This window comes from Alligator mississippiensis, chromosome 7 (assembly GCF_030867095.1).
Source record: "Alligator mississippiensis isolate rAllMis1 chromosome 7, rAllMis1, whole genome shotgun sequence".
NCBI lineage: Eukaryota > Metazoa > Chordata > Crocodylia > Alligatoridae > Alligator > Alligator mississippiensis.
Genome location: NC_081830.1, coordinates 31496663 through 31520119, shown reverse-complemented (window position 1 = coordinate 31520119; position 23457 = coordinate 31496663). Strand labels below are relative to the sequence as shown.

The 23457-nt window shown below is 47.9% G+C and overlaps 1 long non-coding RNA gene across 3 annotated transcripts in view; it reads right to left on the bottom strand.

Moving 5' to 3' along the window:
* The window catches only part of LOC109283676 (uncharacterized), a 177618-nt gene extending 156870 nt beyond the window's left edge, over nt 1-20748 (bottom strand). For all 3 annotated transcript variants that reach the window (XR_009463415.1, XR_009463417.1, XR_009463416.1), the window contains exon 1: nt 20687-20748. This is a non-coding gene — a long non-coding RNA (uncharacterized LOC109283676). The remainder of the gene's footprint in view (nt 1-20686) is intronic.
* Nucleotides 20749-23457: the final 2709 nt, after the last annotated feature.

The window sequence follows — 23457 nt, the reverse complement described above, 5'->3', positions numbered from 1 at the left end:
TAATAGCTGAATGTAATCTGGCCCATAATGTCATTCAAAAGACACAAAGTTCTGGAGAATTTACCACATTCATTGGTGATGTGTTCCAGTGCTTAATTAACTTCACCACTAAAAATGAAAATGTGCCTTATTCCAGCTGGACTTTCACTGCTTTCAACTTCTAGCCATTGAATCCCATTCTGCTGTCATATGGTAAAGACCTGTCTCATATCAGGTATCCTCTCAAATGGCTTCTAAAGTGCAGGAAATTTCACTGAGTCATTCAAAATTTCCCAAGAATGAAACCCACTGTATGTCGTTATTACACTTAACAACAGAGCATTTTTCCATTCTCCTCTGTTCTAGGTGTTGGCTAGTTACCATATTTCCAATTGCAAAAAAGAGGACACCTGTTATACAGGATGCAGGTCCAGGGGGACAGATGGTTGTGGGGAGAGTGATATGCCAGTGCCCTGCCCCTGTCCATTCAGTTGTCCCTCACTCCCAACCCACAGCCCTGTTGGTGCCCCTCACTCCCAACCCTCAGCCCATGCCCCCACACCCCTGCCAGTGCCTCTCAATCCTGACCTGCAGCCCCTGTCCCTCTAGCCCTGCTGGTGCCCCTCACTCCCAACCCATGGGATCTTGTCTTCTTGCCAGGGCACTGAAGACCCAGAGGAGGGGAGCCTGGCCTGGCAGAGCCCCTGCTTTGAGCAGGCCCTGTAGGTCCTGGGTTCCCCCTGAACCTATGGGCCTGCTGCTCTGGGCTGCATCATGGTGCCAGTTTTGGTAGTCGAAGGGGCAGGGTGGAAACCCTCCATCTTCCCTGAAGGGAGCTGCCAGCTGTGGCCTACCCAGCACTCGCTTAGTGGCTGAAGTGCTTTGTGCTCTGTAGAGCATACAGCGACATAGGGCAGCCCATGGGACAGCACTCAGCAGCCCATGGGGCTACAGAGTCCAGCCACCCTCTAGGGTGGTCATACATGCCCACATGGGGTGCCTGGCCTTTGCAAAGGGTATGTAAAAGTGAGGGGCTGCATCTGCCAGCAGGTGACCCAGTGTCTGGGCAGTTGCACCCTAAAGGGAGCCAGGCCAAGCCCAGATCTCTCCTGTCTCTACTGACCCAACTCCTAGTGGGTTTGTCTTTGCCAGCAGGAAATTTTGCAGCTGCAGTTCATAGGCAAGCTTCAAAGCTGCTGATTCCTCCTCCCTAGCTACTAAGCATCATGGAGGGTTTTCAAAGAGGTAGTAGGAAGCTGCTCCAGGAGCATGGTGAGCAAGGGCAAGAGCGGGACTGGCTGGTGAAAGACCCCAAGTCTCCTTCCTGGGTCATGGACCCCCCGCCCCCACAATCACCCAGAGCTATTGCCTTGCTGGGGGCACCTGGGCCAGCATTAGCTGCAGGTTCCCAGCAGACCGCAGCCCTACGGTGGTTACTATCATGATCCTACCCCAGACTGGCAAAAGTGAGAGTTGCCTGCACCAGGTAGTGGTGGGGGAGCTGGAGTGGGAGCTTCCTCCCCCCAGGCATATGCTGCCCCTGTCTTTCAGATCACCTCTGCCAGCTCCTGGATGCTGAGTGGGAGGGGTTGCACTTCGCCGTACCACCCTCCAGGAATCGGCAGCTTACCGTTGATGCCTGACTGCCGCACACACGACCAGTGCTCCTCAGGAGGGAACAGGATCCTGCCCTGGACCCTGCAGCCTGCCTAAGTGCAGCTAAGCCTGCGGGGTGCCCAAGAAGTACACCCAGCACTGCAGAGACACTGCAGCCCTGCTGTTCATGGGGAACATGACTCCAGTCCAGGTGGAGAACCTGAGTAAGGGCAGAAGCTAGGATGGGGGGTGTTACCTCTCAGCTCCGTGTTACTGGGGAACCCTGGCACAGGACGCAGCCTGTCTGACTCGCAAAGAACTCCCCCTCCCCACCTCGGCCTGAACAAGAGCTGATTAGAGGAAGGACTTACAAAAGACAAGGAAGATGCAGTGGGAGATGCACCTAAAGCCCTCCAGACAAGGGTGATGAGAGTAGGGCAACTCCCCTGGTCTCATTTGCATCTGAGATGGAACCGGATGACAACTCACTTAAATGGGAGATGGGTCAGGCATGCACCTTCACTAGCATTCAGGACGGAGAACAGAGATTCCACGGCAAGGACTGCACTGGATTCTGGGATCAGAGAAGCAGGGAAGCACTGCATGATGGGGGGGGATTCCCTACTCCAAATGCTAATCAACCCACATCTACACACCCAGCTCAGCATTTATCACACCAAGTCTAGTAATGACTTCTCTATTAGTATCCAAAATGCTGAATTTTCCTGTCTGTATTGAGAGCTCCCTCAGAGTAATGTCACCTACAGCCAGGAGTGATCAGTTCTTCATCCAGCATATGAACCATTGTTTACCCCTAAACAAATGTCATGTTCTCCCTGGAACCATTGTTAGTTCTCTACAAAAACCCCTACCCAAGCTCAAGCGTCTGTCCTGGTGCTTGGATCTGACGCTGCACCAGTGCCACTCCTTTTCTGCCTGGAATCTCTCCTTTGATCATGCTGAGGGCTCTGCCTGTCTGCCAGCTCCAACAGCGCCTGGGAACCTCGACTGGCTCAAGCTTCGCTGAGTGCTGAGACCCCAACTCTCTCTCTCTGACTCCAGGAACCTGACTTTTATTCTCTTACTGCAGGCACAGCTTTCTAAACCTGACTTTTGCTAATCAAACTTGAGCTAGACTTCCCCAAAACCCTAATTAAAACTATGTAATACTGTAACTGTTTGTCTCTCTCTTGTATGGCTATCATTAGTGGTAACATCGTAAGTTCATATACCTGGCAATAAATAACTTTTATGGTCAAGCTGGTTGCTATACTTTCTCTCTGAACCTCACCTACTCTTTCTTCCCCTTGACCTCCCCATTTGCTCTGCAGCAACGCATCTTTTACCTAAGCCAAAGATCCCTGTAATGCCCAAACCCACAGTGGGGTCTGCTCATCAAGGGGGTTACTACTAGGACCATTGTGACAAGAGATTGGGACATGCTGAGTTTTGAGGCGCATGAGGGTATCAGCTGAAAGTGCCAATCGGACCCAGCCTGCTCACACGTACTCTGTTTGCGTGCATGTATGTGTGTGTCTCACTGCATTTATTATTGTCCTGCTGAAATAAGAGATGAACTGAGTTCAAGGCACATGAGTTTGTCGGCCTATCAATGCTGAATAGTCCAGCCTGACTCAGATGTGCTCTGTTAACCTGTGTGCATGTGTCTGCCTGCATTTTATTGTTGCCCTGATGAACTGAGTTCAAGGCATATGAGGGTGTTAGCCTGTCAATGCTAAATAACCCAGGTTGGCTCAGGCGTATCCTGTTGATCTGTGTGTATATGTGCATACATGTGTTTGACTGATTTGGTGGTTGGAGGAACCCAGCTCCACTGAACCTGAGTCCTGCAAGATAGCTCCATTGGGGGTGAGGACTTGCAGAAGGGAGAGATACAGCTCCTTACAGAAACACAAGTAAGGCAAGCAGCACATTGATAGAATTACAGAGACGACCCCCCCCCCAAAAAACGTACCCCTAATAAATGAGCACACCCCAAAGTGACGGGCAAATCTGGTAACAAGGGAGTGGGTCTGTGCACCCAGGGGCTGCTCCCTGGCCAGAGGAGGGGATAGGCAGCAGGAGGGCTGGCATTGCTCCACCATGGATTGTGAATGCATTGAGGCTCCTGGGCTGGAGGGTACCAGGGAAGTGCAAATTAAAGTGTGCTGTTTCCAAATGCGTGTCTGATGATTCACTTGTCACAGCCAGAGGAGGGAAGGGAGTACAGGTCTTGCCCTGGTCAGAGGGTAGAGGGGTCTTGGAAGCACAGCAGTGCGTGGATCATATCACCACACCAGGAACAGCTGGGTCTCAGGCTGCCTTCGCCCCGGGAGTCCAGATGCCCCTGAACGAGGCTTGTCCTTTAGCACAGACGAGCGCTGGCCTGGAAACAAAGCCAGACTGCGGCAGTGTCACAGGAGAGGGAGAGCAGCCTGAGCCCCCGGGAAAACCCACTCCCAGCAGCTGTGATGGATCCACTGCTCCTGGGGGATTGTGATGGAAATGAGTGCTAGAGACCATGGATGGCCTTGCTCTCTGCTTCCTGGCTCTGCTCTGACTCCTACTCGCACATGGGTTGAAGGTTCAGAAATGGGGAGGCAGGGCAGAGCGGATGCTGTTTAGATGGAGCTCATTTCTTAGCACGCTCATTTTAAGTCACGACTTGGAAAAAAAAAAAAGGAACAAGGAGAGACCGGAGGCAGATCTTGACACCAGGTCTCTTGCATCTTAGCACAGAACTCCACCACCAAGCCACAAGCTAATGTCCAAAAGATTGCCTTTGGGGTCTCCCCTTGTTCCTCCTCCCGCCCCACTCAAGTCATGACTTAAAATGAGCAGGACTCAAACCTGAAACTCTAGCACCCTAAGCAGAGACCTCTACTATCAAGCCACAAGCTCAAGGCTAGGAGGGTACCTTCAGGTTCTTCCCTTGTTCCCTTTACACAGGGAAAAACTTACAGAGAGCAGGATTCAAACCTGCAGGGAGATGGAGACACTGCCATCCAGCAGCAAGGCAATGCTGCCCAGCGAGTGTTTGTTGCTTGCATCCTGCAAATCCCTGGCCAGTGCCCAGCAACACTTTCCCAAGGCCTGGTTGGCAGCACGGTCTGTGCAGAGGTCATGGCTGGTTCTTCCCAGCTGACATGAGGAAGCCAGGCCATTGCATCACACCATTTTGCTAAGAAATGAGCCTTTTGACTCCATCTAACAGCATCCACTCTGCCTTTCCTTCCCGTTTCTGAACCTTTGACCCTGTATGCAAGGAGTCAGAGCAGTGCCAGGAAGCTGGGAGCAAGGCCGGCCTGGTGCCCAGTGCTCATTTCCATCACAATCCCCCAGGAGCAGCAAACCCATCGCAGCTGCTGGGTGTGGCCTTTCCCAAGGACTCAGGCCGCTTCCCCTCTCCAGTGAAACTGCCACAGCCTGGCTTTGCTTTCAGGCCAGCGCTCAGCTGTGCTGAAGGGCAGTCCTCATTCAAGAGCATCCGGACTTCCAGGGCAAAGGCTGCCCGAGACCCAGTTGCTCCTAGGTGTGTTGGGGCTGTGACCCAGGCACTGCTGTGTTCCCAGGACCCCTCTACTCTCTGGCCAGGGTCTGTCCATCTGTTTCTGTCTGTCCATTCCAGATTATTTGACACCTAGCTCCACTGGATCCCCACAACTTTGCATTTGGGTTATAGGACTGGCTAATGTAGGATACGGGGGGGGGAGGGGAGGGGAGGAGAGTGGGGGGCTTTGGTGAGATCTTGGGGGCATCAGGGGGTTGGTGGGAACTGAGGCACTAGCACCTGGAGTATGGTTACCATATTTCCAGTTCCAAAAAAGGGGACACCTGTCACATGGGGGGGAGAGGTCAGGGGGATAATATGATTGTGGGGGGCAGTAATATTCCCATGCCCTGCCCCTGCCAATTCTATTGTCCCTCACTGCCAAGCCCCAGCTCCCCCAGCCCTGCTGCTGCCCCTCACTCCTGACCCACAGACCCCTGCCCCCACCCACCCGGGCCATGCTGATGCCCCTCACTCCCGAGCTGCAGTTTCCCACCCCCAGTACTCCTCAGTCCTGACCCACAGTCCCCCCAGCCCTACCAGTGCCCCTCACTCCCAACCTGCAGCCCCTGCCAGTGCCCTTCACTCCCAGCCCACAGCCTTCTAACCCACCAGCCCTGCCAGTGCCCCTCATGCCCAACCTGCAGCCCCCTATTGGTTCCCCTCACTCCCAACTCACAGCCTCCTGCCCCTCCCAGCCCTGAAGCATCTCCTGGCTACCCTGCCCCACCTCTGTGAAAAAGGGCACTGGCATTGGTGTTGCCGGCCATGCACACAGCTCCCCATTGCCCCTGAAGGGCTCACCCAGCCCCTTCCCTGCTGGAAGGGCAGGCGCCTCCCCCCAGACACCTGTAGCTCTAGTACCCAGTCATACCCACACCCCTCCAACCCCAGAACAGTCCCCAAGCCCTGGCCCTCCAACCCCCACTTACCTGCATCCCAGTGCCGGGGCTGCTCCTGCCTGGAGACATGCATGTGCACCCTGCCTCCCATCGCCCTCTCCACTCCACCCAGTCCCAGGCAGCTCCTTGCTAAAGCAAGCCGGGAAGTGCCAAAAAAAACTTCAAAGCTGAACTGACCAAAATCCTTAACATTTGATCATATTTAAAAAAAACGCCCAGACTGAGATTGGAGGATCCAACAAGGGGACATGTCTGGGAAAACCTGGCCATATGGTAACCCTAGTGATGGCATTAATAGAAATGAAGAAAGAAGCACCATGGATTGGAGCCAGCTCCAAGCTCTGCGCTGCACATGTACTTTGCTTTGGGCTCAGGCCCTAACAGATTCTGGGCCTGCCTGGAGCAGGAGCTCCTCTTAGTTATTATAGTTTTTCTCTCCTTTCTCCCCCCCATGAGTTCTCATCCTGGCTTCTACCAGTCCGAGATTGGATTACCTCCCCAAGGAGAAGATTTAACTTCAACTTCCTTTCCAAAACGTTGATAAATAACAAGATAACTCTGATATCCATATAAATATCCAGTCTCTCTATGAATCTTACTAAATTCTCAGCCTTAATTACATTTAAAAGCAATGAGTTCCATGGTCTTATTACACGAAGAAAGTGTCTTTTCTTACCAAATTATGAATTTGCTACCTTTTAATTTCATTGGTTGTCCTTGAACTTCCCCGCTTAGTGCTTACCTCTTGAATATTCAATATTTTATGAAATTTCATCACGCTCAGTGGCACATGATCACGAAAGCAGTTAGGTTTCTCCTTCATCTCATGCCAGTTTAACCATGAAGATCAATTGTTTAGACTGATGGTGCTCTTGGTCTGTCTGTCTATCTTTCTGTCTTTCATAGGGCAAGAGAATCAGTATTTTTTAACTGAATGTTTCAGAAAAGAACTCCAGTTCAGAAGAATCAAAGTGAAAGCTTTTGAAAATTCCGTGCAACACTCTAATTGTCTAGTAAGACAGCTAGCAAGCTGGGGACCTGGTCAGCTTATCCATACTTTGCTGTACAGCTAACTAGGAGGTCCAAGACTCTAGGATACCCAGAGACTTGAGTAGGCCACCTTCTTTGTAAAGTACTTTACAATTTGCAGAGTAAAACCTCTACATGATGATTATTATAAATACACATTTTATGGCAAGAAGGAAACTAGTTAATGATGCCTAATGAAATAGTTATTGCTAAAGTTGTATTACATTTGTGGTACAGATTTCCATGCCCTGGGCCTATCACCATAGCATTTCTACCTTCTGACCACTTTTGAATGCCCTGCCTAATAGAATAAACACTGCATCTTGGTGAAAAGTCAGCTGTTTTGCTGGTTTCTCATTAAAAAGCTGAAGGAAAAAGAAAAGGATCAGACCAGATACTGATAGGAGAGTATAAAATCCAGTTCCACTTTTTGGCCTGCCAGTACAGACATTCAGAACAAAAATCTAACCGATCTAAATGATCAGCTACCAGGGAAGGTGGAAATGAACTTCTTATAGGAGAATGGTTAAGATTTCCCCTTCTTGAGCATCAACTCTAAGTCCACTATTGCAATCAAAAGGTTGCCTTTCCCTTCCAACAACATGGAACAGAAGTCATTGCTTGAAGCGTGCGTGCCAGATGCAGCCCTACTGCATCTACGGTTATGTGGAACTGGGACATAAGTTATCATGGCCTATGCAAAGATACAAGTCATAGCACAGTAAGGACCACTGGCTACTGCCGTTTGTACTGCTTCTGTTTATACTGCTTTCCTTGTGCTTGCAAGTTTCTTGACAGCTTTCCAGCACGCAGTATCTACCTACAGCAAAAAAACCATGTCAGTGGACACTGGGTTGCACTCACATGAACTAGTAGAAAGATGTTATTTAATCCAACAAACTGTTCTGAGTAAGTTGCAATGTCTCAAGGGCCAAAACCCAAAAGGTTGAGAGATCTGGTTCCAGGTAGAGGAACTGACAGAGGTATGAATGCTAAGTTAAAGAGTTTCTAAGTGGTTCAGTAAGGCATGAATTAGTTAAGAGAGGTAGTTAGGCAAGAAGGCAAGGCGGGTGCACCTCATCGACTAACTCATTCAGAAATGTATGAGCTTTCATAGGAAACAGCCTAATTCATCAGATCCTATAACAGTTGATGAAGTATACTGTTGCCTATAAAAGCTTACACATTTCTGAATGAGTCAATCTACAAGGCGTCACCCTGCCCTGCCTTCTCATTGTATTAATTCCTAGGAGACCTGGTTACTAGTTCCAGCTCTGCCACTTAACTACTGTGTGCCCTTGTACAAGTCGTTTCACCTGCTTGTGCCTTGTCTTCTGCTCCCATACTTTATTTTGATCACAGGTCATGAACTGTCTCCAGCAGTGGGTATCTTCAGTCCTAGCACAAAGAAGCCTGGATCCTATAAACACTACCTTTATGATCAAATGATAATTCAAATGATCCAATCCTCCGTCAACATGCAGAACCTTTTTTCTCGAAATAGGCCTCAGTTCATGCTACCTACATTGTGTTTCTGAGGAGTGTCCAAAAGTGACACATTGTCCTTCCAACCTCTCTGATTATCTTTGAAATGTAGGCAGAACTGGGGACTGGAGATGAAGGCATGCACCAAGGTATGGAGGTATTCTGCATGTGCCACATCACTGTCCCCCTTCATTCCCATTAGCCTGGCAGTAGGCCTGTGTGAAGCGGCTAGTATTCGCTTTGGATTTGGCTGATTCGGGGGACAGCGATTTGATTCGGTGATCCAAAGCACTGTCCTGAATCAATTTGGCCGAATCTGATTCGGAGATTCGGCTGCTGCTGAATCGCCGAATCATCCAGGCCCACCCCCGCCCACTCTCCCAGCCCCAGCAATGGCTGCTGCTGGGCAGGGGGCAATCCCTGCTGGCCCCCATTGCCCCACACTGCATGAGGGGCTCTGCCACAATCCCCCCACACCCCCTCAGCTGCCCCACCTGCCCCAGCTTCCGGCACTTGGGGAAAAAAAAGCCCCAACTAACCAGATGCTGCTGGGTGAGGGAGCAATCTCCGCTGCCCCCACTGCCCCACACTGTGTGTGTGGCTCTGCACGAGCCCCCTGACCCCTCCCTGCTCCCCCAGCCCCCCCCCATGGCTCCAGCCCTTTAAGGAAAAAAAAACGAACAAGTAAAACCCTGGGCTCACTGGTCCTGCCAGGTGGGGGGATGATCCCCACTGCCCCTTGCTGCCCTGTGCTGTGTGGGGGGCTCTGCATAAGCCACTCGAAGCCCCAAGGCCACTGCAGGAGCGATGAGTCTGGGGGGGGGGGGGTTATTTCATTTTTTTTCTTAAAGGCCCAGAGCTGGAGTGGGCAAGGCAGCCATGGGAGGGCTGGGGGAGCGGGCAGCGGATAGGGCCTGGCAGGGGTCCTCCCATGGTCCCCTCCCCCCACCTCCATCCTGCCCTCCCCCATCTACTACTTACTAGCTCCTAGTCTGGCTGCAGCTCCCTGGTGCAGCCACCAGGGACTGCCTAAATCATCAAAGCTCTCCGAATCTTTTCCGAAGATTCGGAGAGCTTCAAAATGATTCAGACCTTTTTACTGGTCCCCTGATTCGATTCAGATTTGGAGATTTGGCCACTGACTCGGGTCGAATCTCTTCCAAATCAAATCACCACCTGAAGCTTTGCACAGCCCTGGCAAAGCCCCTACCTACCTGGCAGCCCCTGTGTGTAAATGTTGACTGTGGAAGTTCGAGTCAGTTGGCCCTTGCAAAGGACATTACAGTGATGGAACTATAGACATCAAAGTTGGACTAGATGTGACCTCCTGAAGTCCCTTCTTACCCTAATTTTCTATGATATGATCCTATGACATTGATTAAATTAATCACACAACCTACTTACAACAGTATAGTGGAGTAGTAGATCATCACCTCCAGCAAATGGTCTCTACTCAGCCTAGGAAAGAGTAAGCCATTTGTCTGCCCTTCCCACTTCCTCCAAGAATTGTTACAGCCACAAAGAAAATTATTATATCACTAATGTGAGGAGTGTCCAGGATCCTGGTTACCACCTAGGGATGTGGATGTAGGTGTTTTTCATTTCACCTCCCTAATTCTTCACAAAGGGTCAAGTGGTTCTTTTATTGGAAATTAAGGTCAGAGGAAGATTTCCTATTTTAATTAAGCTGGTTGGGGACAAAGTGATAGGCAGTGCCAAGACACAGCTCAGAAGAGGAGAGTGGATGGATTTCACTCTCTGGTTCCTTGCACCTGTACTTTTGCATTCAATCAAATGTCATAAAAGCAGAGAAATTTCATGATAAACACAAATAGATCAATAGCATTAGAGCTACACTTAATAGCTGCCTTAGGCTTTTCATACTACACATTCGAAAATGTCCAGTAGTGAGTAATTAATGGCTGAGCCAGGTAATTACTTTCTTGATTTTCCTCAAAACTAGAATTCACTGAAGGAACTGTGAGCATTACAGATGCCGCACAGCAAATTAATTCAGCAAGTGCTGATATTACAAGTTGCGGCTGCCTTTTAAAATACACAAAACTGAAAACAAGTTAAGATTGTGTTTCTCCTTGCTGCCCTGTGTAACCCTTCACTCTCCTTTACAGCTTCCTCTGTCAAAGGAGCTGAATCATTCTAACCTGCTCCGTGTGCTTTGTATCCATCTCTGCTTATCACACTTGGGCCTTCTATTAAGATGATCATTTGTATTACTGTAGCACCGACAGACTTTCACAGCCATGTTGTGCAAGGCATTGCACACACACATGCTGTCTGAAGTGATCCTTGCCCATAAGAGCTTACAATGTGAATTGAATAAAGGATGGGAGAGAAAACAGAAGACAAGTCACCACTCCCACTCTTAACCCTGTTATCAGATTAGTCATGCTAAACATGGCCAATCACAGAGAATGGCTGGTGTCAGTTGATTAACATCATGAAGGTAGTACTCCATCATGTCCTCTGGAGGTGTAGGTGTCACCAACTAGGCTGTCACCACTGACCTATGTTGGAAATCCTAGTTCTGCAGACACCATCTCAGTGCCAGGAAAGACCAGCAGGAAGAATCTTTGGAAACAAAACAAAATGAAATAAAGTTCCTTGATTGCATCCAGTAACTTTTGTAATTCAGTTTGAAACTGCCATTTATGAAACATGGGAGACAGTATTCTTGTTTTGTCTAAAAGGGGCTAGACTGAGACTCAGGTTCAATTCTTGGACCTGCCCTGGACCAGATGTATTCACCTCCTCTTCCTGCTGTCCCCAAGGTCTCTGGGATTTGCTGTCCAGAATTACAGCAGCAGAATTCTGCAGGGCTGCTCATCTCTTCCTCTTCCTGTTTCTAGGTGCCTCTGGGATTTGTAGTCCAGAGTTGCAGCCAGCAGGAAGTTTGAGTGGGGGAAAGGGGTGCTTAACACCCCCCCCCCCCCCAGACCTAGACCCCAGGTGGGGTTTGCCAGGAGAAGTCCCTCCTCTGTCCCTCCTCTGTAGACTAGGCTGCATCCCCAGCCAGGTTTGCCCCTCCCCCCACCCCCACCCCCTTGTCAGCCAGCCCTGCTCTCTGGAGCAGACAGCCCAGCCCAGCCCAGGGCTGCAAAGCATGCTGGGGGGCTGTAATTTAACTTGAACTAGGAAGGGGTCTGGGTCAGAAATTTCATAGACTGGTTTGACCCAAATCAGCTAAGTCTGATACTACATTCAACCAGGTTTATTTTAAACCAATTTCAGCCATTTTTTAAACTGGTTTATATGCACTGACATTCTGTTCTGTTACAGGTTTGAACCAGTTTCAGATCACTTAATCCACTTCATGTGTAACTTGTGTCCCAGCCCCTGAGACTTGTAGGTGCCACTCTTGTTAATACACCTTAGTATGATACTAGGCTTTGATTCATACTCAACCTGTGGTCCACTATAATCCCTAGGTCCTTTTCTGCAAACCACAGTCTAGCAAGTCATTCTTCATTTCAAGCGAGGATCATTACTGTAATCACTATGGACCATCCTTCCACCCTGTTCCCAAACAATTTGGGACATTGTGGGTGTGTCTACACATTCATTAATGCACTGTAGTTACAGTGCATTAAGTTTAGTATTTGTATAAGCAACTACTAAATCAATGAGCAGTAACGTGTGCTACTATACAGTAGCACCAGTGCACGGCTGTTTAGTGATGCTATGTGCTCAGAAGCCTAATACTACTGCGCAGTAGCATATTAGCATGGCTTTTGCCCTGCACACTATTGTGCAGTGTTATTAGGGTACTGCGCAGTTAGCATCTCGTGTAGATGTGCCCTGTATCGACTTCCTGTGCCCTCTTGAATCATCTCAGATTTATCTAATCCATAGCATGAGGCGGAAATGAAGAATAGGTTGTGATGGTATTTGCCTGTGTATGTGAGAAAGAAAGCAAAAGTCAAGAAGCAAATTAGTGAGGTAATCCTTCCATCCTCACCAGTAATGAGTTACTGTTTCTCTGTTCCCAGGAGTGCAGCTGTGGCTTGATTAAGCTCCTTTAATGGTAAATCTGACACAGACCTCCCATATGCACTTTAATCCCTTCAGCATGGCACAGACTGATGAGTGGCAACAAGCCCCTCATGCAGAGGAAGCACTATATTTCTCTCCCCTCCTTCTATTATCATATTTTTAATTGGCTGGAAATGTCCTTTGCTATGTCAAGATAAATCCCTTTAAGTCGGTGCTTTAGCTCAGAGCTTAGAAGCCAAGGACAGTGACAGAGAAAATCCACTTTTTTTTCCTGGGTGGAAAAGCAGTGAGTGAGTATCCACGAGTAATATTTACTTGCTGCATTTTCAGTGTGTTCTCTGTAGCAGTGGCTTTGAGAACAGTGACATGTAACCGCTTCTGAGGCTTTAACGCAGGGCAGAAGATTAAGAGTTGTGAATGGAAATGAATCTGCTGGTTTCGTCAGAGGGAATTTGAAGGGAGAGCAGAAACGATTGCAGCTGAAGGGATATAAAAAGAAGATAAGGTAGCAATAGTCCATCTGGAAGTTCAGAGGCCAGCAGCCAAGCGAAAAAGAACCAGAAATATGGAGAACAAATAACTGATCCTATAGAGAAATCAATTTAAAGAATGTCACAAATGGGTGGGTTGGGGTACCCACTAAAAACCACAGGGATCACTACTGGATAAGCAGACTGTGGAGAAGCAACAGGAACCATTCTTCCCATTAGCCAGCACTTGGGCTACTCTGGCCTTTTCCATAGCAACCTTTTTTCAGTGGAACATATGGAGCAGAAGTGTTCATGCAAGTAGTTCTGTTTCCATCATTTTCTGTTTAATATTTTTAATCTTTTGCTTTTGAATTTTCAGGTTCTTGTTGAGAAACATAATCCAAAATCTAAGATAAACAGCAATGAAACTGAAAACAAACTTTGTTATTCTTCCATGAAAAATATCATCACAGTTACCCAATTAGCTGTCATAGGCATTTATGGGGGAGATGAACAAATTACCACAGGTTAAAAGGGGGCAAGAACTTATTGTACAGCAATAGCTCCATGGTAACAGTAAATGTCCATGGTTTTAACCCCAAGATAAATGAAAGCAAAATCCCTGTAGTTTACCTCTCAATGAAGCAGGGTTAAGTTACTGCAAATTAGGTGCAACCTGCCATATGGTAAATATAGCACATCTTTGAGAAGCTGAGAAGCAGTAAGTCTCCACCCTTGTTTAATTCACCATAATGTGTTTGTTTGTCCACAGCCTTAGACAAACAGGGGGTCTTCTGGGCTAAGTGTTTCCTGGCATGAGCAAGACAAGTAGAATCCAGTCCTAAATGATTTGCTTCCATCTGCCATCACTTTGGAAATACCCGCTCACTCTGTCAAACATAAAGGCAAGGTACTTTAGCACATGCCCAACTTTTAAGCACATGGGAAATTCCACTGGAGTCAGAGACAGATTCAGCTCACACCTGGGCTCAAGAATTTTGCTGATGGGACCACTCCAGAAAATAAACCGTGAAAAACTAACAAGAGTCTCAAAGGGACTTAGGAAAAGTATATAAGGGCCCCCCCTTATTTTCTGTTTTGTTTTTCCAGCATCACCAGTGCCCAGCGTGCCAAGGCTGAATACCAGGCAAGAGTTTGATCAAGAGTGGCAGTTACTGACTCAGAGTCAAGGCCAAGCAGCAGATCAGTGGTGAGGCCAGAGGCAGTCATGGGCTCAGAGGTAGATGGTGCTGAGCAGAATACTACTACTTCCCTGCCACACCCTTCAAGAGGGGAGTTTTTGGGTGCATCCTGGACCAATGGGAACACAGAACAGGAGAGCCAATCTGACCATAGCATGTGAGAAGGAATCATCTTACTGCAGGTAAGGAGGAGTCCTCCTGAGTGCTGCTTTCTCACCCTGCAGGTACAAATGAGTCATTACAAAGGGCAAGGACTAAAGTAGCTGCTCCATGTTGCTACACCCACTGCGGTGAATGAACTCAGGCTTGGCTCTGGCTGTGCCTCTTGACACACAGCCATGGCTAAGGCGATACAGAACGGTAAGCAAGTTTTGCCACCCAAAGGCTTATTGGACCCATGATCAAGGGGAAAACAGGGCTCAATGATGGCTCATAAGTTGTCTCCTTCTCTGTTATGGATCGCTTGTTACTCTAATCCAGCCCCATGATTATAGGAGAAAAGGTCAAAGTTACACAGAATAAAGATACACACCTTTTAACTGTTCCTTCCCACTAATAAAACGATCTCATTTTTGTTGCCAGAAATGGCACCTAGAGTTCTGAAAAGCCACCCGCATTCAGACTAAAAAGGTGTAAGACAACAGGGAGGTATTTAAAATTTCAAGGGGGGAGAGGGGGGCGGAGTTTGATCAGATAGCAAAGAAACACTCAACACTTTCCCGATTTTCACAGAGCCCTTCTGTAGGCATCCTGGTTCACCAATTAATCTGTCATTTCAGCCAAAAGTCAGAGATGTGGGAGGTAGATTAAAAAAAAAAAGCAAACTTGAGATTTGAGCTTAACTATGGAGTCATAGCCATTGCCTCATTAACAAGACACTGGAGAGGCTGACTTTAGAAACTGCCATCCTGTTTTCATTTGCATAGTTAAATAAACATAGAAAGGATGTAACACTGCAAATAGGAAGAATTATCTTTAAGAACAGCTCTCCATAAGGCACTGCGCTCCAGGTTCTTTATGTCTGGCGAGGGATTCTGTTTTGTTCATGAGAAAATGGGTCTTCTCTCTAGCACGGTTCAATGTAAAATAAGTAGGTAAATCAGTGTTCTTGTTAACTCATGCAACAATTTTTTAGCAATGGCATTGAACCACGATATTTTCCTTAGGGAGTTGAGGGATCAGTTGCTTCCACTGCCTTTTTCTATCAAGTTAAATGCAACACCCTTTTTATTAAGATAGACAGTCCATCTGCTCTTAGAAATATCACACCACTGGGGCTACACACTGTAATCTGAATGGACAAATGCTGAAGATCCCTTTTCTGAAACTCAGAAAGAACATCCAACATGATGGCAAGGACCTGAATATAAGAAACTGAGTAAAATAGAATCCACTGACTAAGTTATACAAGAAATCTGATACCCACACCTCACCTATGTATTGCCAGGAGAGCTATAAAAATACAAAAAGCACATTCATAATGTCTTAAGTATTCAAGGCCAGGTTCTAATACCACTCCACAAGCGAGTGAGGAAGCATGAAGCAATTTTTCCAAACTTGAAAAGCAGGTGTCATGGGGCTGCTACTAGACCAATAGGCGAGTGGTCAGAGTGATGAGCGTGTAGGCTTCATTCTGTTTCCCCACCATGCACATTCAAGAGAAGAAGTAGTTTGTAGTGTAGAAATGATGGCATGTTTGGACTTCAGAAATGACTTCCTGGTCCAAGTGAAGAAACTGTGTCAAAAAAAGGACCAGAAGCAGAGGGCAGTTTGGACATCCAGTGATGGATTTGTCCATGTGGCAAGAGAATAGCAATTTGCTTTAATTGTCTATGTAACCCATTTGGAACCTAACTGTGTCTCAACTAGGTAATAACTCTGTTCTGCTCCTTTACATAATGAAAAGATCCACTCTAGCTCTTAACATTCTTAAGCAGCACCTTATACATTAAAGCAACAAACCCTGATCAGAGGGAAAAAAAAAAAAACCCAAAGAACCAGTGGGCCTAATTTTCTTGTGCTTTGCACTTTGCTGTGAAGCTCGGTGGCAGCTGCACAAAGAATACACAAGCATAAAATACTGATGCAGTCATGTCATAGCGCTGTGCCTACACAGCAAGTGCTGTGTTTGCAATTCATGTAAGTATGCCTGAGCCATCTGTAATCTGACCTCTGGGTGGCATTCTGTTATTTTGCTTGGATGCCTAGAAATCCCCCAGCCAAAAGTGCAATCTGGATGACCAAAACCTTGGCACTGTTCTATAGTTTCTTCTGAGTGTGTAGATGCTCCTCCTGTAAGTACAGCAGCCTGTGGATATATCCACAGGTGCCTAAAGCCCTGGGTATCTAGATGTGGGCAGCCAGGGGTCCATAAGTCTGGCCAGTCGAGGGGGGAGGTCAGTGCCCCACTCAAAGCCCCATTAAGACTGCTGCTTCCACCCCTACCACTGCATAGCACAGACACCAGGAGTTTTCAGAAAGGAGCCTGCACAGACCTCCTCAAATGCACATACTGTACAGAGGAAGACAGGCACCTCTTGTGTAGACCTCCAAGTTAGTTTGGTTCCAAAAGGGCTACATAAACAATTAGAGCAAATTGCCACTCCCTTGCCTCATGGACATCTCCAATTCAGATATTCAGGCTGGCCCCTGCCCCTGGTCCTTTTTCTGACACCTGCATTTGGATGACCAAAGTCTGAGTTCAGCAAACAGAAGCTCAGTGGGCCTAAAGCCTAGTGTCCCTCTTAGGCTCCCCCTAAATGGGTTTTCCTGCAGGCTGCTCACTGGTGGCAAGGCCGATGCCACCGTGGAGAGAGCTGAGCCAGCCCAGTGGAGGACCAGGCAGCACCACACCATCCCTATTCAGGGCCTCATCATATGTGGAGCTAATCAGGACTGGGCTCTGAACCTCCCCCACTTCCCATTCCACACTAAGCATGACTGACTGTGGGGAGAACTGTGACAGCAGGTCACCTCTGTGTGTGGACCATGGGCGATTCACAGAGTCCAGCCAGCAGAAGTGGAGGGCAAAGTTGGCCCTCCTTGAGGAGAGGCAAGCTGTGCCAGGGAGCTCTAACCAAGAGGCTGCCAATAGACATAAGGTGCCCTATCTACATCCAGCCGCTCCCATGGTCAGCAATGCCAGAGGTCATTAGTGTTGGCAGGATTGAATCATTAAGGAAAAGCACTAGGAGGCCAGTTAAGCATGTGGCATGCCCATGAGAGGGCTGCAGATGACCCCATAAGGAGGCATGGCTTTGGAGGTGGCCAGGGCTACCTGCCTCCTCCTTCTATTGGCTGCAGATGCAGAGCGACTGCTGAGTTCTGCTCAAAGCATAACGATATTTTCTAGCCATGGAGGACTCTAGAGCTGTTGACACCTAATAGGATGTCCCTAGCTGTCAAACCGTCACCACAGATCAAAACAGCTGCGTGTCCCCATAATCAGCTGTTTCACACGGCTACATTTAGCCCCATATTGGGGGACTACATCTGTAAAACCTCAAGCTAGGAAAATACAATGTAAAATGCTGATGTAGCCATGTAAGTCATTTGCATGGCCAAATCTGCTAATAGACTACCACTCCCTGTGTTTTCAGTTAGGTGATGGCTCCAGCCTGAAGCCTGGGTTTCATGCCTTCACTGCTGTTGATACTTAAGCTATTAGATTATGCTGGTCTAGTATACACACTCATGGTATGATTATACCTATGACTGCAGCCTAGATGTATCCTGGCTTTGAACTAATGTAAAAGGCAGCACAAAATATAGGACAATAACCAGGCACATTCACAGGAAAAAGGATTAGATTTTCCCTGTATAGAAGTATGCAGCTGATCCATATTAGACACCTTCAGCTGTCTTAAATCAGAGGAGCTCTCAACTTCACTGGACATTGTGAGTTTTTCATTGAGAATTGTCAATTTACACTAGCCAAGTGTCTGGTTCCTTTGCTGTATCCAGTGGTGGTGAAAGCCCAAAAAATTAACAAGAATCTGATGTCTGGATCTTCTCCTTGCTTTCCACAACAGATATGCATCAGAATATGCTGCGACTGGCATTTCTTTGTCAAGGACACCAATCAAAGTCAACAAAAAATAAATAAACATCCTTGCACATCACTTAAAGTTAGACAGATGACATTTGGCTTCATCTGCAGTCTCCCAGGCAAGTGTTCCAGCTAGGCAACCCATCCACAGAAAGAAAATAGGTAACCCATTACATTTCTCTTAAGGAATAGATCTTTTTGTTTTAGTGGGTTGTGGAATGAGGACAATAATTCATCATCAGCTATATTATAGGCTGTACAGCATTTGCCCTGCAGCAAAAACTCAATACCCCTCTTAGGAGCTGCAGCCTGTGTTATCTTTGGAGAGTCTTTCTGTCTTGGAATTCAAAATGGCTGCAATTGGACATTTTGCCACACCCCACCTACCCGCACACACATCTGCTCTGCATCAAAACTGCAAAGGAGATGAACAGGTGGAATCATTCTGGTCCCTATTAGAGTAGATTTCACATTGAAGACCTCCCTGTGCCCCCCATCGTTCTCCAAATGAAATCAAAGAGAAGTTTGCCTGTGCATTCCAAAGGAAGCAAGGTAGGGTGCAGCTCTAGTGAGGCCGGGGAGGCTGGGATCATGAAAAGGTTGGAAAGAAACTCAAAAGACAAAAACATCCAACTGGCCAGGAAAGTTTTTGGCTGAAACTGTTGTAGGCACCCAAAGGATTTGAAAGCTCAATTCTCAGTAAGTAAATGCATCCAAAACTTTTAACAGCTTTGGAAATTTCAGGCTTCATGTTGTAAAGCTGGAAGCAGAGGAGAAATGGCCAAACCCATGGGTCAAGATTGTCAAAGTAGGTGATGTGAAACATAGAAACTCTCCTGATCCAGCCACTGGTCCAATAAGGATAGCCTAATCTATGCAGTCTGCCTACAACTACAATGGAGGCAAAGGGTATCTTCATCTCATCTCCCTTGCTTCATTGTACCACCCTACTGCAAAGGCAGAGCAGTGGTAATTGGACAGGCACCAGTCTACCAGTTCTACACTAGAAGAGAATCTCATTGCACTGAACAACTGCCGCCACTTCGCAGGGGTGGTAAAATATAAGGCAACCACATCATGGAGCAGAATTCAACATAGGGACTTTTACAGCCTTCCTTTAGGTATGGAGACGGCAAAGGATGTGTGAATGGTAGCAAGGGGGCACATAATAGCAGACCAGGGGAAGGAGTAGAGAACTTACAACCTAGGTCAGAATCTTGCCGAGTTACACAATTTAAGGAGAATCTCCTGTGCTGAGGTCTTAAAACTGTAACACAGACAACAGCTAAACAAATTTGGCAGCCTCATCTTGTTTGCCATTTATCCCCATTGTAAAAACAGCCCTCCATTTGGGATAAGCAACCAGCTTATCCCATCTCTGCTCCAGAAAAAGACACAAGGCAGGTGTGACAAGGCAAAGGAATAAGTAACATTGACAAGGAACAAGAAGTGAAACACAGCAGGTGTATGCTTGTGTGCAGAGATAGCAGAATCTGAGAAAGTCCAGGTTTGGGGTCAGCTTGCTTAAGCTCCCCGAAGTTTGAATGCTGATCTGGACCTCATTGGAAGTGGAAACTGTGACAGCTGTTTGTTTCTTCAAAAGATTTAGAGCATTTGGAGGTTTCCACTGGGTCAGACATACCTGAAGAAGAGCTGAGCTTGCAGTCTTTCACTTTTCTGGCTTCCGGACCTGGGCTGAACTTGGAAATGCAAGAGTGAGCACATTTTTTTTGTTATTTTTTTCCCCTGAACCTTACACTGAACTTCCAAAATGTTCAGGTTCAGTTCAAGTTTTAAGCAGAAGGTCAGTTGCTTAGTATTTTATTTGCCCTGGATTAATTTTATGTTGGCAGTGGATTATATCAGCATCTTCTAGTCCGTGGAAGCCTGGGACTGAATTGTGTGAGGTGCTGGGATCTGAGCATGTTTGCAGAGTAGTGTTGGAGCTTAAGACAGCCACTAAAGGGTGTGCTGCATGTCATGACTGACATGTCTCAGTAAAGCAGCAGGCACAAGGTCTCCCAATACTTTTCTTGCCATGTATGAGGTGAATGTACAGCTGACTACCATAAAATATATAAGAAGCAAACTGAGATTAGCAAGAGGATCCAGTTAAACAAATTAAGTGGAAACATATTTGTTGCAACCCTCTGATTTTCTTGCTTCCTCCATTTGTACTAGATATTTTTAAACCCCTCCCCATTTGCTATTGATTCAAACTCTAAAATCTGTACTGCAGGCTTCTGACGCTCACCTTGCAGACTGGTTTTAAAATTTCACTTCACCAGCACTGTCTACAAAACCTAGTGGCTAAGTACAGACAATCAAAAAGCCCAAGGCTGAATCAATTCAGTCTTTAAAAGTTAGTTTAAAATGCAATGATTAAATGGAGAACAAACTGGACATACATTTACCTTGGATTCAGGAAACACAGCCACATGCCTGCAGTGCCTCAGTCCAAGGAGGGGGGGGGGGGGTGCTAGAGCATGGCTCTCTAGCACTTCCTCTTCCTGCTGCCCCTGAGGTCTCTGGGATTTTCAGTCCAGCATCACAAAAGCAGGACTTTGCAGGATTGTTCATCATTTCCTCTTCCTGCTTCCAGGTGCCTCTGGGATTTGTAGTCCACAGTCTCAGCCAGCACTAAGTAAGCTGGCAGGGCAGGGCAGGGCAGGGCAGGGCAGGGCAGCTCTGCACTCAGGAGAATGGGGACTTAACTCCCCTTCGTGGCTCCAGACCCCAACTGGGGTTTCCCGGGGGGGGGGGGAAAGTCCCTGCCTTTCTCTCTCTCTCCCCCCACCCCAACCCTTCTTTGCTGGAGCAGACAGCATAGACTAGCCCAGGGCTGGAAAGCATGCTGAGGGACTCTGATTTTATTTTAGCCAGGAAGGAATTTGGGACAGAAGTTTCATAAACCAGTTTGACTCAAATCAGTTAAGTCTGATAGCACATTCAACTAGGTTTATCTCAAACCAGTTTCAGCCATTTTGAAATTGGTTTAAACCTGTAATGGAACAGAAGTTCAGTGCACATAAACCTGTTTAAGTAATCAGAAACTGGTTTATGTGTAACTTCTGTCTCTAACCAGTATGCATATATAACCCCCTGGGCAATATGTGTTACAGGTCCCATTCCACACCCAATTCACAGAGCATATGAACTTATTAGAGCCCTACACATAGCTCTTTAGCTCTAATTGTAGCAGTTCATACTATTTGTTTTGAAGCTCCCGAGTTCAAATCTCACAGTGCTGGCTAAGATGTCAACTGTCACAATTCTGCTGTAGCAAAAGTAAGTGAAGTAAACCCTTGAATCACCAATATGAATGCATGCATAAAATAAATAAATCCATAATCTGAATCCTTCCCCTCCCTAGGCCACTGAATGATTGATACCTGTCAAGCCCGTCATTCAGACTGTGGACTCCATCAGCTAGGGATCTGTTTCCTGTATAGTGGGCTTTATAAAATAATAACTGTCGATAGGACAGAGCAGAACAAACAGTTCACAGTGGGCGCATCTACACATGCAAATGCTGTGGGGTAGGTTTACTCTAGAGTAAACCCAGCCAGGGCAAGTACCTACATGTGTGGGGATGCAGGAGCAGATTTGCTGCTCATGGCAGCAGTCTGCTCCTGCCCCTTCTGGCCTTGCACCAGCACCCTGCAGCAGCCAGGGGGAGATTTAGGCTCTTCATGGGGGCTGGCAGGGAGCATGGGGCCAGGAAACAGCTGTCTGCTGGTGGAGGCTGGGAGATTGCTCCCTGTCCCCAGGAGCTTTCTGCTGCCGAGGTGGGCTCCAGTGGTGGAGCCTGGGTAGAGACAGGCTTCCCTGCCCTAGAAGCAGGTAGCTCCCAGCCCTGGCTCCCTGACTGGGGGCAGAAGGGCTTGGAAAGAGTTGTGTGGGAGGTGCAGGTCTCAGCCCCCTGCCCTGATCTCCTGGTGTGGCAGCTACTAGCAAGCCCTCAGCTAGGTGGGTAATCCCCTGCAGCTCTTTCCAAACCCCATGCTTTGATTGCCCGATTGGGTCGTGGGGCTGGGAAAAATCTGTGGGGCTGGGACCTGCCCCTGACCGGGACAGTTCCCAACCACCTCCAGATAGCACATGCAGACTTCCCCACACAGCCCAGAAAAGTCCCAGGCACATCCATCCTGGGTGAGGAGCTCTCCCCATGGAGGGAGCTTCCAACCCCCACTCCATGACAATGCTCACAATAGCAGAGCAGGGGCTCGAGGCTCCTTGCTGCCAGGGCAGGGGGACATTTTTCCAGTGGCAGAGTCCATCCCAACAACAGGCAGCTCCCAGGGACAGGGAGCAATCTCATGCCCCTGCTGCCCAGGAGCAAATTTGCTCCTGACTGGACATGAACATGTGCCATAGCGCACAGTAATTACTCAGCAATTAATTTGCTACTTGAATTTGCAGGCAGCACATTCACCACCACAGAGGAAATTACTGCACAGTAAGGGCACCTATCCATGTGATGGAGCTCTGCTCTGATGCATGCTAATTAGCATAAGTCTGCTGTGAGTCTGCTGGAGAGTGCTAATTAGCACACTCCAGTAGCCTCCACTTCGCATGCATTCAGTGTCTCCGCATTTAAAAATGGTGGCAGGGGCACTTTACCTAAAGCTTGTCAAACGAGCTTTAGTTAAAGCACCCCTGCCACCATTTTGAACCATTGGATGCTGAATACACATGATGCAGTGTGACAGGGGGCTGTCCTGAGGCTGGTCCCATCCTCATCCCACCCACCTATCTAAGGCAGTCTGCCCACCTGACTCTTCTGCCACGCCTTGGTTGGAATTAAATACTTGTTCCTAGGTGGGAGGCTTCCCATTTAATGCCCTATGCCAAGGGCATAATACACAGCTCTGAACCACACCTCTACACTATGTTCCACACTTTGCAGATGGCATTCAGATCCACTATTACTCCCCTGATCCCTTAGCTGGGCTGCACTCAGCCTCTAGCTGAAGTTTGGCCTCAGGTGCCCCCAGACATATCTTGGCCACATTCCCCACACTGGGGCCTCTACTCTGGCCAGAGTATGTGCAGTCCTTCAGGCCCCCATGGACCCTACTCTATATGGCCTCTGACTTTGTCCCACACTGGGATGACCTCAGCCTCTAGCCCCTCTCTGGCCCACTACTCCACACCTCATGGGGGCCATGGCTCTGCCTTTCAC